This window comes from Peromyscus maniculatus, chromosome 4 (assembly GCF_049852395.1).
Source record: "Peromyscus maniculatus bairdii isolate BWxNUB_F1_BW_parent chromosome 4, HU_Pman_BW_mat_3.1, whole genome shotgun sequence".
Taxonomy (NCBI): Eukaryota; Metazoa; Chordata; class Mammalia; order Rodentia; family Cricetidae; genus Peromyscus; species Peromyscus maniculatus.
The window spans coordinates 27,838,472-27,852,518 of NC_134855.1; the positions used below are offsets into that span (position 1 = coordinate 27,838,472).

At 38.2% G+C, this 14,047-nt stretch overlaps 1 protein-coding gene across 4 annotated transcripts in view; it reads left to right on the plus strand.

Moving 5' to 3' along the window:
* Nucleotides 1-14,047, plus strand: part of Epc2 (enhancer of polycomb 2) — a 111,415-nt gene that overhangs the window by 19,926 nt on the left and 77,442 nt on the right. Inside the window, exon 1 of one of the 4 annotated variants that reach the window (XM_042275267.2) lies at nt 12,255-12,390. The exons of 2 other annotated variants lie outside the window; for them this stretch is intronic. The gene's annotated coding sequence lies outside the window, so the exon portion shown is untranslated. Of the gene's footprint in view, nt 1-12,254; nt 12,391-14,047 lie in introns of those variants that run through there. One more of the 4 variants, XM_076569431.1, reaches the window with a different exon arrangement.

Genomic DNA, 14,047 nt, shown 5'->3' on the forward strand with positions numbered 1-14,047 from the left:
TGTGATTACAGAGGACCACATGCTATGAGCTGTAGTGCCTTAAGTGAGTGGTTCTTAAACTGGTGGTTCTCAGAGTGTAGCTTCAACCCCCAACATCATTATCTTGTGGGAACTTGTTAGAAATATGTGTTGTCTAACTCCATCCCAGATGTGCTGAATCAGAGACTCTGAAGTTCCTATTAGACTGTGTTGAAACAAGAACTGCCAGATCATCCTGACACTCACAAATGTTGGAGAGCCATGATTGGATTTTCTTCATTGCAAATGCTGATGATCTAGGATGTGCTTACTCAGAACTGGAAGATCACTCTTACTAAGTCTGAATTCTTTGAATACCAATTTTGTAAATAGAAGACTTAAAGGTTGGGTTGGTTATGACATTTTAAACACACACACACACACACACACACACACACACACACACACACACACACCACGAGCACAAGTTTTGGAGATTAAACTAGGGCCTTATGTATGCTAGGCTGGTGCTTTGGCGCACAGAGCTTGATCATTCTAAGACCTCAGAGATGCATAGCAAGTGTATCAGACCACGCTAAGTGTCTGGCAAGTTGTCTTGCTTGTCTCAAACCACTGGAGAATGAATTGTTTTCTTTTCAGAAATAAGTTCAGATTAGTTTGTTCCCCTAACCTCCCTCTTTCTGTGTGTCTGTGTCTGTCTGTCTGTCCTTTTCCCTCTCGCTTCCATTCCTTCCCTCCCTTCTGCCTGATGATTATAAACCTCCAGTAGGCATTAGGTAGACAATGAGTATTGTCTCTCTCCTCATCTTAGGAGAAAAGCACTGAATATTTAAGTGTGATATGATCAGTTTTTGTAGATGCCCTGTACTAAGCTGAAGAACTTCTCTTGTATCAAACAGTTGTGTAATGGTTTTCAGTACACTAGTGGATTCTGTTTGCTCAAGTTTTTTGGTGTTTGTTTGGTTTTTTAAGACAGGGTATTTCTTTGTAGCCCTGGTTGCCCTGGAACTCACTATGTAGATCAAGTTGGCTTCAAACTTACAGAGACCTGTCTGGCTCTGCCTCTCGAGTGCTGAGATTCAAAGCATGCACCACCACCACCCCACTGATTGCTCATTTTTTTGTTTTGAGTGATTGCATATATGTTTACAGAGAATATTTGGTATAATTTTTTTCCAATGTGCTTTTTTGGTTTTAATATCAGAGAAATACTGATCCATAGAATGAATTAGGGACAGTCTCTTCTTGTCATAATTTTGAAAGAAATTGGGCTGTTCTTTCCACTTCAGCTATTTCTTTGAAGACATCCCCCAGTGAAGCCTTCGCCTGTGAATTTTCTTTTTGTGGGGTTTTAAAATATATTTCAATCATGCCAATGTCTGCAAGGTTACTTAGGTTATCTGAGTAAGCTTTCAGTTTGTTCCTTTCAAGAACTCTGAACTAACACACCCACAATGGGACAGTGTGCAGAGTGAAAGATTTTGGAACACTTAGTCCTAAATGGGATGTCTTCATCAACCCCCTTCCATCAGGGCTCAGGAATCTATGTGAAGAGGAGCCAGAAAGATTATAAGCCAGAGGGAATGGATGATACCAGGGAAACTTCCAGACAGTAAGGCTGATGCACATCTGAACTCACTCAGACTGTGGCAGCATGCACAGGACCTGCACAGGCTCAAGACAGACCAGGTCCAAGCTCTGAGAGGGTGGAGTGGATATGGGCTCCCAAACCTTAACCAAGAAGCTATATCCAGTTGACTACCACTTACAAAGGAAAAAAAAATCAGTTTTTTTTTCCAGTGAAATCTCACTGGGTATATTAATCACACTTAAGAGTAGACCTCACACTTAAGAGTAGATGGCCAGCACAAGATAAACACAGTGGTATTTTTGTAGACTTTTTGTCTTGTATTGCTTTGTTTGCTTTGTGGTTTTTTTTGGGGGGGGGTGTCTTACTGGCTTGTATATTGTACTTACCAGTTTTGTGTTTCTTTTTATTATTATCTTTTCCTAAAGAGAGAGGAAGAAAGGGGGTGGAGTTAGGTAGGTGGGGAGGATCTGGGAGGAGTTGGGGGGAGAGAAACTGATTAGAATATATTGTATGAAAAAAATTTTAGTAGAAAAAACCTAGAAAAGAATAAAACAGAAAAAAAAAAAAAAGAAATTTGTCCCTGTTAACTGATTGAACAATTTCTTGGCAGTAAATTGATTAGAAAGATTGCTTATACTGGTAGTTTGTATCTTTTCTCCTCTCTGATCTGTATCATTACCAGTTCTGTGGATTTCCTTAAAGCATCCACTTTTCATTTCATGAATTTTTTTGTTTTCTGTTTAACTGATTTTCATATTTCTCTTATTTCCTTTCTTTAGTTTACTTTGCACTTAATCTGTTCTTTTTCTACTGTCTTAAGGTGGATATTCAGATTATTGGTTTGGTATATTTATTTTATTTAAATTTTTGTGTTTTGGGGGCATTAAACCCAGAACCATACACATGCTAGCCCTGTATTCACCCAAGTGAACTTCAGCCCAACATCTTTTATTTTCTTCATAAAGGTGTGTAGTACTTACAGGTGTGTAAGTAATTTTTCTTCACAAGTGTTGCTTTGTTATATTTTACACATTTTCATGTAATTTTTTATTACATTTGTGTGAGTGTATACAGTCACAAACAAGTGCAGAGGTCAAAGGACAACTTGTGGAAGTTGGTTATTACTTTCTACGTTGTAGGTCTTGGGAGTTGAACGCTGTTAAGATCATTTGCAGCTTATCAGGCTTGGCAGCAAATGCTTTAACCTTCTGAGCATCTCACTGGCCCTTGTTTTGATGTTTTTCAATTCAAAATAATTGTTGGTTTTCCTTTGCTACTTTTCTTTGATCCATAGTTGAAGAGTGTTTTGGTTTCTAAATATTTATTGAGTTCATAGGGATCTTTTTTTTTTTTTTATCAATTTCTTACTTAATTCCATTGTATCTTAGAATTGTGTCCCTTAAGTCCTTATAAGTGACCATTTAAATTTGCATTATGTTCACTAAAATATTGTGTATCTTTTTGAAGTGAGTTTTTGAAATGGGCTCACTGTGTAAATCATGCTGTCCTTGAGCTCTCTAGGGCTGGTTTAACTTCCTGTATGTTAGCTCTCCTTGACAGATATTTCATGGCTCTGGTGTTCTCAACATACTGGAGTCTCTCCTGCAACCTAGGCTTTACTGTCGTGGCTTCATGCAATGAATGACCTTTCAGGGCCTCCTCCCAGCAACTCCAGAACTCCCCCATGGTGCCTGGCCTTAGCTCTCTGGAATCATGAAGAAAGAGTCATGACTCCCTCACTCTTTGATCTTTTATACTTCCAAACCCATATCATGTGGATGGCACTGCCAAGTTTGACTGCCAGCTTGGGATGGACTCTTGTCCTCTTGGGTCATACTAGCAGGGGCTTTAGTGTGCTGTTATTTTCTGGGAGCTGAAAACTCTTAGGCCTATTCCTTTCACAAGTTGGAAGTTTAGCTGCCTGGGGTCTTGCCATGCACGTCCCTTTGTTCCAGTGCAGAACAGGCCTCTCCATAATGGCATCAGTCCCGTAATGTTACAGTCTTTCTGCACCTGTCTTCCAACTGTAACATTAAGCTTCTGATTGCACTTTTTCTCTTCAAACTGTACAATTTGTATTTCTTTCTGCCCCATTTGTTATATTTCATTGCAAATCTGCATGAGAGCTATCAGTAATAACCATACCACTGATTAAACATATATTCTCTTGAATCTGCCAAAGAAATCATTTTTAACTTTGCCTCAGAAAAGTTCTTAGGACAAGGGCAGAAGGCAGCCAGATTCTTTGCCAAAATACCATATAAATGGCGTCTACCCCAATTATTAATATTGTTCCCCTCTGAAACCTCTTCAGGACTTACACCATCAGAATTACTCTCTGCCTTGCTTGCTACCTTCCAGACTCCTCTTGGAACATTTGCCTAAGCTTTACTTACAACATTAAACCACTTCTTAAGTCAAGTCCACACTTCCAAAGTCTTCCCCAGGAAATAACATGGTCAGTTTTTTTTCACAGCAACAGCTCACTCTTCTGGTGCCAGTTTCTGTCTTAGTTACTTTTCTGTTGCTGTAATAAAGCACCATGACCAAGACAATTTACAGAAAGAACAGGTTTTTTTGTCCGTATAATTCCAGAAGTAGAGTCCCCAATGGCGTGGGAGGCATGACAATATGGCCTTAATAGGAAACTTAGAGAGTACACGTTCAAATAAAAAACAGAACCAGAGAGTGTAAACTGAAAGTGGGTGAGGCTGTAAACTCTCAAAGCCCCCCACCCCCATGTATGTTTTCCAGCAAGGCTCTACCCCCTAGACATTCCACATCCTCCCCAAACAGCACCACCAACTAGGGACCAAGTGGTCAGATATGTGAGCCTGGAGAGGGGGTGGGGCAAATTTCTTACTCAGATTACCGTAAATGATACATATAGCTGAGTCATATGGTGGTTCTAATTTTAATTTTTTAAATAACCTCTATACTGATTTCCATAATGGTTGTACTAGTTTGCACTCCCACTAGCAATGAATAAGGTTTCCTCTTTTCTCACATTCTCATCAGCATTTGTTGTCTTCCCTCCCTCTCCCCTTCCTCCCTCCCTCCCCCCTCCCCTCTCCCTCCCCAGCTCCCTCCCTCCTTTTCTCCTTCCTTCCCTCCCTTCCTCCCTTTTTGGGTTTTTGAGACAGGTTTTCTCTGTATAGACCTAGCTCTGAAGACCAGGCTAACATCAAACTCACAGAGGTCTACTTGCCTCTGCCTTCCAAGTGCTGGGATTAAAGGTGTTCACCACTACCGCCCAGCAACCCTAGATTTGACGCTTTTAAAATTATCTTATCCCATTGAATTTTATTTTGTTGGGTGATAGATCTTTTTGTATTCTCATGAATGTTCTTAGCATTTGTCTGCAGATGTAGTTAAAGTTCTTGTAAATAGTTCAATACCTTCAGGTTTTGCTCTGTTAAATAAGGAAAGGTGCAAAGTTACACAGAGAAACTCTGTCTCGAAAAACAAACAAACAAACAAAAAATTGCTAAGGTTCTGAATCTGCTGTTTTCCCCCTCCCTTAAGCTGTTTCTTCTCCTCATGGTTCCCTGTCCAGTTTTCTCACTACAAACACATACAAGTACACACACACATTTAACTTTATTTTCTGCTCCTCTTTGAGAGAAAATGTGATATATGTCTTTCTGAGTCTCATTTTGTATAGCATTAATTTGTTCCAGTTGTATCCATTTTTGGCTAAAGGTGATTTTAATTCACTGCTGGGCTGAAAATCAGGTTTAAATGTACTAGAACTGCAAGTTTAATTAGAATAGGAAAATGACTTCTAGAGTTTGTTTTTCTTTCTTTATTTCTTGTCTATCTTTCTCCATCTGCTCCTTTCTTTGATTTTGAGAGAAACTGCTAAATACATGTAAATAGTTTGAAACTTTGGTGCTGACTGGTTTTTGTAATACCTGCCCTTTGAAATAATGTAGAAAACATTGTAGGACTTAGAGGAGGACATTAGGAACCAATTACATTGAGTGGTATTTGAACACATTTCCCTTCAGGCCTTTTCTTTTTTTCTGTGTGTCTTTCTAATACTTCAACCATGCATATTACCATCTCTCATTGTATTCACATTACTACTTCTGGAGAGTCTCCTGGGGGTGTGACTTGGATTCCTACTTTTTCTACTTAATGCATAATCATTTTTTGTTTGTTTGTTTTTGTTTTTTGAGACAAGGTTTCTCTGTAGCTTTGGTGCCTGTCCTGGATCTCGCTCTGTAGACCAGACTGGCCTCAAACTCACAGGTCCGCCTGGCTCTGCCTCCCGAGTGCTGGGATTAAAGGTGTGCACCACTACCACCCCGCCATAATCATTTTTAAAAAGTCTCTAAATTAAGCTAGTTGTATACTTAGAATGCAGGTGGATCTGGGTAAATTCAAGTCTATCCTATTCTACATAGCAAGTTCCAGACCAGCTGTGGCTACATAGTGAGACCTTGTCAAGTCCTTAATTAAATTTTTCAAAAAGTGTTAAATGGCAGTGTAACAGTCCATCATGTGGATTGCTAAAATAGAATTACTCTAATACTATAAATAGGTCATTTCTAGTTATAATTACATAAATAATAAGTTAACTGTTAAAGTTTATTAAGGTAATATCACAATATTAACCTTTGTTTTGTTCACTTCATAGATTTCTTTTTCTAGATCTTGAAGTTTATAGAATACATTGAACACAAAATACATTTTCTGTACAGTTCTGTGTTTTAATAATGATTATACCACTGTAAACACCACACCAATCATGATGGTTATGTGCAAGATGACTTTATTCTATTTTTTAATCTGCATGTTTTTATTTACACTAATTAGAAACTCAAGTAAAATGGTGACTAGAAATAGGATGGAGGTATTTGATTTGTACTGGCCTTGATTACATAATGTAATGTTAGAGGTGAATTTTCTATGGTTGTTTGTCTTCTGTCAAGTTGAGGAAGTTCTTGTCTGGGAAATTTTAAATATAGATGAATTACTGAAAGATTTTTAAAAAATACTTACACATTTTAATTTTTGTAGTCTTTTTCGCTGTTCTTAAAATTCCATTATTTTGGTTAGCATGCCTTTTCTATAAAAGTATGCAACATCTCTTATGCAGTGAACTGTTTTGAGTACTTTAATAAGTAATATGCTTTCCACAGCAGTCTTATGACTGTTAACAGTCTCCCAGTGGGCTTATCTTTGGTTTGTCCTTGTCCTTTGAACTTGAAATTTTATCAGATACGGGAAGGGGTTTTTTGGCCATTAATTCTTCAAATAAGGTTCTTGTTGCCTTTTCTTTCCTGCTTCCTTCTTAATTTCCTTTAAAATATATATTTCCCACTTGATTGTGTCCAATTAGGATTAGTTTTTTTGTTTTTTGTTTTATTTTTGTTTTTGTTTTTTCATTCTCATTCTTTTTTGCATTCTTCCCTCTTAGTTTCATGAGACCTGTCTTCTGAGTTCATAGATTGTTCTGGTTAAGTCTGTTGTTGAGTGTCTTGAAGTTTTCAATTCACATTTTTTTTTTTCTCTTTTAAAGCTCCAAGGTTCTTTTTGGTGTATGTTCTAGTTTACTTTTTCTGTTGCTTTGAAATACTCTGGCCAAGAGCAGCTTGCTGGGGAAAGTGTTTTCCATTCAGTCATTGAGGGAAGGCAAGGATGGAACTTAAGCCCAGACCACAACATGGCTGCTTACGGCTGCTTCTGGCTTGTTAACTGTCTTCCACATGAAACACAGGACCAACTTCCCTAGGGTGGTACCTCTCACAGTGGCCTATGTCCTCCGCCATCAATTAGAAATCAAGAAAATGCTCCATAGACATGCCTGTAGGCCAATCTGATGGAGGCAGTTCTTCTGTTGTAATTCCCCATTCCTGGGTAATCTAGGTTTCAGTCAGTTAGCAGCTGAAGCTAACTATGATGGTGTTTTATAATTTTTATTTGAGATAAGACTTTGAGAAGCAGTATAGGCTAGCCTTGAACTCTCCCTTTTCTCCATGTTTTGGGATTGTAAGTGTGTCATGTCACTAGGATTAGTTTTCATTCTTTTTTAATAGTACTTTTTATCACTTCCCCGATACTATCATTTGGTACATTCCTTGTCTTCCTAATTTCATTTGTTTGCCTATAGGTACATTCTGTTGTAGTGCATCAATCACCAAGATAGTGCCTTTAAAACTCTTCATTAGGTAGTTTGTAAATTCCTGTTTCTTCAGTCTCTCCCTCTCTCCTTGATTCATTGATTTTTCTCCCCTTTCTTGGGCCATACTTCCCAGGTTTTTTATCCTTTTTTGTCCTTCTGTCAGTTGAACATTGGAGAAAGCAGCTCTTGAGGACTGACTGTGTGGGAAGACCTTAATTAATCAGTCCACCGGGCAGTTCTGAGGGCTTGTCAAAACTTTCTCGAGGTTTATGTCTTTTTTCATGTGCTCAAAGTTGCGTGCACCCTCTGATATGTGTCTTATGTACTGCTGATTCCCATTCTTGTGACAAGATGCTGAGCTGTTTTCTCAGTAGTCCCCAGGTATATAAGGATATTAATTAAGTGAGTGTTCTAAGATAGACATGGGAAACTTTCCCAGATGGACAGAATGTTGTTTAAATGTTTTACTTATCCCTCTCTTTGCAAAAATCAAGCTCTGTTGGATGTGGTGGTGGACATCTTTAATCCCAGCACTTGGTAGGTAGAGGCAGGTGGATCTCTGTGAGTTTGAACCCATTCTGGTCTACAGAGTGGCAACCAAGGGTTACATAATAGCAAGACCTTGGTTTGGAACAATACAAAAACAAAATCAGTACAAGCCCTGAGCTGAGCTCTTTGTTCTGATTATAGCAGGTGTGATGGTGTCTGTCTCCAGTGATGCATGCCCTGGTACTGCAAGAAGCTTCTATGTGTTTTTTCTATGTGGAGTCCAGGCACCACAGAATGCTAGTCCTTTCAGGCAGGTATCTCCATGGGAGAAGGCTAGGTTTGTGTTGCTCCTCTTTCCTCTGAAAGGAGATGCTGGCTTGTGGGCTTTCCCCCAGTGACACTCATCTGTGCTGACTTGAAGGGATGCTGGAAGTGGCATTTCTTTTCAGCTTGCCTGGGGAACTATAAGCTTTGAGCTAGTTTCTAATTAGGGCTTTTCTCATTCTAGCTCTTCTTGCTAGTATTTCAAAATTGCCGTCGTCTGGTGTTCTGTAGGTCAGGTAGGCTCAGTTTTTAATCCCCTTTTATAGGAATTTGTGTCCTGTGGTCTTCAGCATCAGTATTTTAGTTTCCAGAGTTTTGCTTCACTGTCTGCTGCTGATCATATGTTTCCTTTGTCTTTGTGGTTTATAAGGCGCATAGTTGTCTGCTAGTAACGTTATAGTAGCAAAGTGTAAGTGGCCTGTTGATTGCTTTTCCTTGATGGTGTTGCCTGTGCACTTTTAAAATTATGACAAGTAACCTGTGACTTGATGTACAGCCTTTTTACATTCATTGAGTAAATTTTGAAAGCTAACAAGTTGGGCTGTGAGTATTGTAAGATTCAACAGAGGGCTTTAAATTTCAGTCCTGATTTCTGACTGAATGGTTATGGCCATAGAACCTGAGCTCACACCTTCCCAAAAGGAAAAAATTAAAAAATTGTGGTACTATGTATGATTAAAAGTCATAGATTATTTAATTTATTTGCTTTCCATAGCTTATATATAATTCCATGTTTACTAGGGAAAATTATATATAATATCTCTGAAAACACAAAATATTTAGGTGTAATTATAGTAATAGCTGGTTTTATTTTTTAATTTTATTTATTGTTATTGTGTGTTTATGGTGTGTGTATGTGAGTGTACACATTACATGGTACTCTGTGGAGGTCAGAGGATAACTTAATTGGTTTTCTTTATGTGGATTCTGGGGATCAAATTCAGGTCCTCAGGTTTGGTGGAAAGCTGTGTAACTTGCTGAGCTATATCACTGGCCTTTTTTAACTTTTCCCTTGTGGTGATAGATTTGAAACAGGGTTTCATGTAGCTAGCTCAGGCATGGATGACCTTGAACTTCTAAGCCTCCTGATGGAATGGCAGACCTGTTGGGTAGTGCCTGGGTTAGGAGGTGCTTTGATATGATAGGCTGGTGCTTTACTGTCTGAGCACAGCCCCAAGAGGTATGGTTTTTTTTTTTTTTGTTGTTGTTTTTTTTTTAGATTACAGTTTATTGAGAGGTGTGTATGTGTTGGTGCACTGGCTTGCACAGCCTGCTGGTGGAGGTGAGAGAACAACTTTTGGGAGCAGGTTTTCTTCTTCTACTACGTGGGTCTCAGATATGAAATTCAGGTCATCAAGCCTATTGTCAGCCCTTTACCTGCTGAGCCATCTCTCCGGCCCCAGGGATGCCCTTCAAAGTGTTAATGCAGCATATGACAAGAACCTGACATTATCCCTGCTTACTCTTCTGCCCCCAAAGACAAAGCAAAACTTGAGTACCTACTTTCAGGAGGTACTCTCTTGCTATTTAAAATCTGAGACTGGTTATAGTTACTAGCAGAAACACAGAACTCTAGAAACCCGATTATTGCTGTTCTGATTGTTAAAAAAGTTTTGACAATTTATTTTGTGTACAAGTGTTTTTCCTGCGTGTGTACACATGCTCTACAGCACAATCTACATGGAAGTGTTGTTCCAGATGGTTGAGCGCCACTGTGTGGGTGCTGAGAACCCAACCCAGGTCCTCTCTCTGCAAGAGCTCCTAGTGCTCTTAAACACTGAGCCATCTCCAGCTGCCCTGCCTTCTTTTTGAGAGACTGCCTCAAAATCTGATGAAGGAAATAATAGCTGAGCATTTATTTTTAGAGACAAATTTGGTCTCTAACTTAAAATAGGAGAGTGTTGTAGTCTTGTTTTTCAATTTCTGGCTACAGCTCTGTCGTCTGCCAACTCTGCTAATAAAATATTTTCTGATCTACTTGAAAATTTTTCGTTTAGAACTGTAAATAGATTAGTAAACAAGGGATTTTCAGGCAGGAGGCCCTTTGTTCACCAAATTAAATAAATGTCTTAATTTTTATGAATTAACATGAACCCTTGTCTCAAAGTGTTTTGATAATTTTAGTACTTTAAAACTTGATAATATTAATACTTCAAAATGTCTTATACTTGGAAGAAAGTGACATTTATAGAAGAATCCAGATTTTAAAACATGCTGCCATTCAACCTAGATTTCTCTTATTACTCCTCCCCATGTTGAAAACTGTTAGTATTATAAGAACATGGCTTCTCAACTCTCCTTTAATAAAAGTCCTTATCTTGTGAAGATGGAATAGTCAAACAACACTGTAACCAGAGTCCTGAAATTTGATTCTCTAATTTGCTTGTCATTTATCTAAGAACAAATCACTTGTTTCTTGAATCTCAAGATAATTGTGATTTTGTGATTGTGGATGGTCTCTAAGAGCAAGAAAATACTGTGTTTAGTTAATTGTTTAGTTGACTCAAATTTCTACCACTAATGTATTTTAAATTTATAGCATAGTATTAGTTATTAATATATGAGAAAATGTAATTGGTGAGCTTGGGATCCTTTCCTGTAAAGAAAAGTAAGTGCATTGAAAGTGTGGAAACTAAACCTGTCCTCAACTACCTGTCTTGTTGCTAGGCTGGGCCTTCATCCATTTTGTTCATGTTGTTTTTGCTGTCTGAGTTATTTCTTCTTTTGCTTTGTCAAATCGTCGGTCTTCCTAAGAGTCTCACATTAGATTTTATATTTTTTGGGCATCTTTTCCTGTTGTCCAGAAACAGTCATTTGACTATTGAGAGGAGACATACTTGTCAGGTTCAGACAGGATTGTATACCTGAGTCACTTCTACCAAATAATCTGCTTAGCAGAGACTATGCTCATTCACTTTCAAATTTTGAGTGACAAGATATCAGTGCACTAACAGGTACACTTAAACTTGTTGAAAGGATGACTGATAATAACTTTTAAATTTAGCTATTTTATTGTCTGATCTTCATTTGTATTAGTGTAGTACACTTCTATACTTGAAGCCCATTTTTTTTGCGCATGTATGTGTGTGCACTGTGTGTATGAGTGTTTGAATATGTGTGAAGAGTTTAAATAGAACTGAAGGCCATATGATATTTACCCTAAATTGATCAATGCTTTCACATAGCAGAAGAATGGAAGGCACCGAAGAGAGGAGTGGTAGTCTCAGCTGTGTATTCCAGAACTGGATAAAGAATGAAGGTGATGAATGAGTCTGATAGGAAAGTGGAGAGGTTGAGAAACTGAAGCTTTTCTTAATTGAGGAACAAACTGTTGATAACAGACAGTTATCTGGAGAGATGTGTGTAATCAAGATTGGAAAGTAGAAGGTGTCTTCAGGAAAGGGCCAGGATTTTAAGAGGCAAATGTAGGTAGAAGGATGCAGAGAAAATGGTAGGAGTTGTGATTCTGGGGGAACGATGTTTAGGTACAGGCTTGAGAGGTTGGACTACTTGAGAAGACACTTGTTTATGAAGCTCAGAAACTGAGACAGTAGTAGGTGGTAGGTAACCTGCCTTCCTTTATCCCAATATGATGTAGAAGCTCTGTGAACGTGATAACAATAAACAAATAAACAAAAGCTTGTAAGTCTGAGGGGCTTATAATAGAAAGGTGTATGAATTTGAGAAACAATAAAAAGAACTTTAAAGAAAAGAGAACTTAGAAGGCTGAAGATGATTCATAGAACCTAGAGTTTGATTTCCCAGTACCAGGGAAGTTTAAAAGTATATGGTCAGATTTCACTTCAGATGTGCTGTTTTAAACATGGATCCTACAGACGTCATTTAGAAGTAGGATATTGTTTGTTCATTGTGGAAGGTAAGATACTGCAGGGAAGAATAGCCACTTATGTTACTATGTGAGAACCTCCAAATCTCTTGAAGGCTATGGTTTAATTTCATTGTAAGAGTAAAACCTTATATGAACATTTAGGGTATTCGAATTCTTTAAAAGTTTTGGCTGTGATTGATAAAAATACACATATATGTTACTGAAATGTTTATAGGATAACATTCTCCATTTGGCATTTTCTGATATTTTTTTTATTAAAAAAATTTTAATTATGATTTTAAAAATACACTTTTTAGTTATTAAGGTGTTGTGGTTTTTGTTTTTTTTTTTTAAAGCAACAAAGCTAGTAGAGTATTTGACATTGTATTAAGAAACAAATGACACTGGGTGGTGGTTGTGCATGCCTTTAATCCCAGCACTTGGGAGGCAAAGACAGGTAGATAGATCTCTGAGTTTGAGCCCAGCCAGGGCTACACAGAGAAACCCTATCTCAAAAAACAAAAATCAAACCAAACCAAACAACAACAACAAAAAAAAACCAAAAACAACAACAACAAAAAAACAAAACAACGGAAAAAAAGAAAGATGACTCGGTAAGGGCTGGAGAAGTGGCTCAGTGGTTAGGAACACTTGTTGCTCTTGCAGAGGACCTGGACTCTCCATGCTCAGCACCCACATGGTGGCTCATAGTCATTTATAATTCCGGTTCCAGAGGTTACAGACAGTTGTGAGCCACGTTGTAGGTGCTGGGAACTGAACCATGGTGTTCTGCAAAAGCAGTCAGGTCAGGTGCTCTTAACTGCTGAGCCATCTCTCCAGCCTCACATAAATTTACTTGATTTGCTTTGCAGTGATACTTCATCAAGCATGAGTTTTTGGGCGCCAGTTGCATTTTGATCTATTAATTTTACAGGTCCCTCTCTTTGCTTCCCATCACCAGGGCACCATCATTAACTGTACATAATTTTGACAATGAACAAAGAAAATTGCTTTAGCATACTTTCCTGCTTTGTATTAATCTCTGGATTTAGTTGTGTCGTGTTCATCATCGGTATCTCTCATAAAATGATAGTAGCCCACGCCGTATTTGTACCATCACTGTTGTCATCATCACCAAATACGAAATCTAAGATTAGCAGCTCTGTGCTTCAGACTGACTTTAGAAATACCTTCCTGTTTTTTCAGGGCTTATTATTTCTACCACACTTTTCAAACACAGTTTAGTGAGTCTACTATCAGAGTAAACAGCTTTTTTCCTTTTAAGTATGTTACCACATAACTTGCTTCTATAGTATAACCTGAGGTTTTTCAGTTCTGACATTTGTCCTTACGATACAGTCTTGGATACTCACTAAATTTGGCAGCATTCTTTTGCATGTAATGTTCTCTTTAAATCATAGTTTTAAAAACTTGGACAGATTCCCCAAAGTACAGTACCTTCCTGTGTGCTTTGACGTATTAGTCACCTGCCACTCTTTGATGAGTAACCCTTTTCATCTGTGAGGTTCCTTTTGGACACTTGCTTTCGTTTCCTTTTTAGCTGTTGGAGAAGCCATACTAGAACTTTAAAAACAATAGCTAAGGGGCTATATTTACTTTTTTTTATGAGGATTAATTGACAGAAAAGCAAAAAAGCAAGACTTGAACCCTTCCACACCTCAGCTGCCAGTGCAGCTCAAAGGGG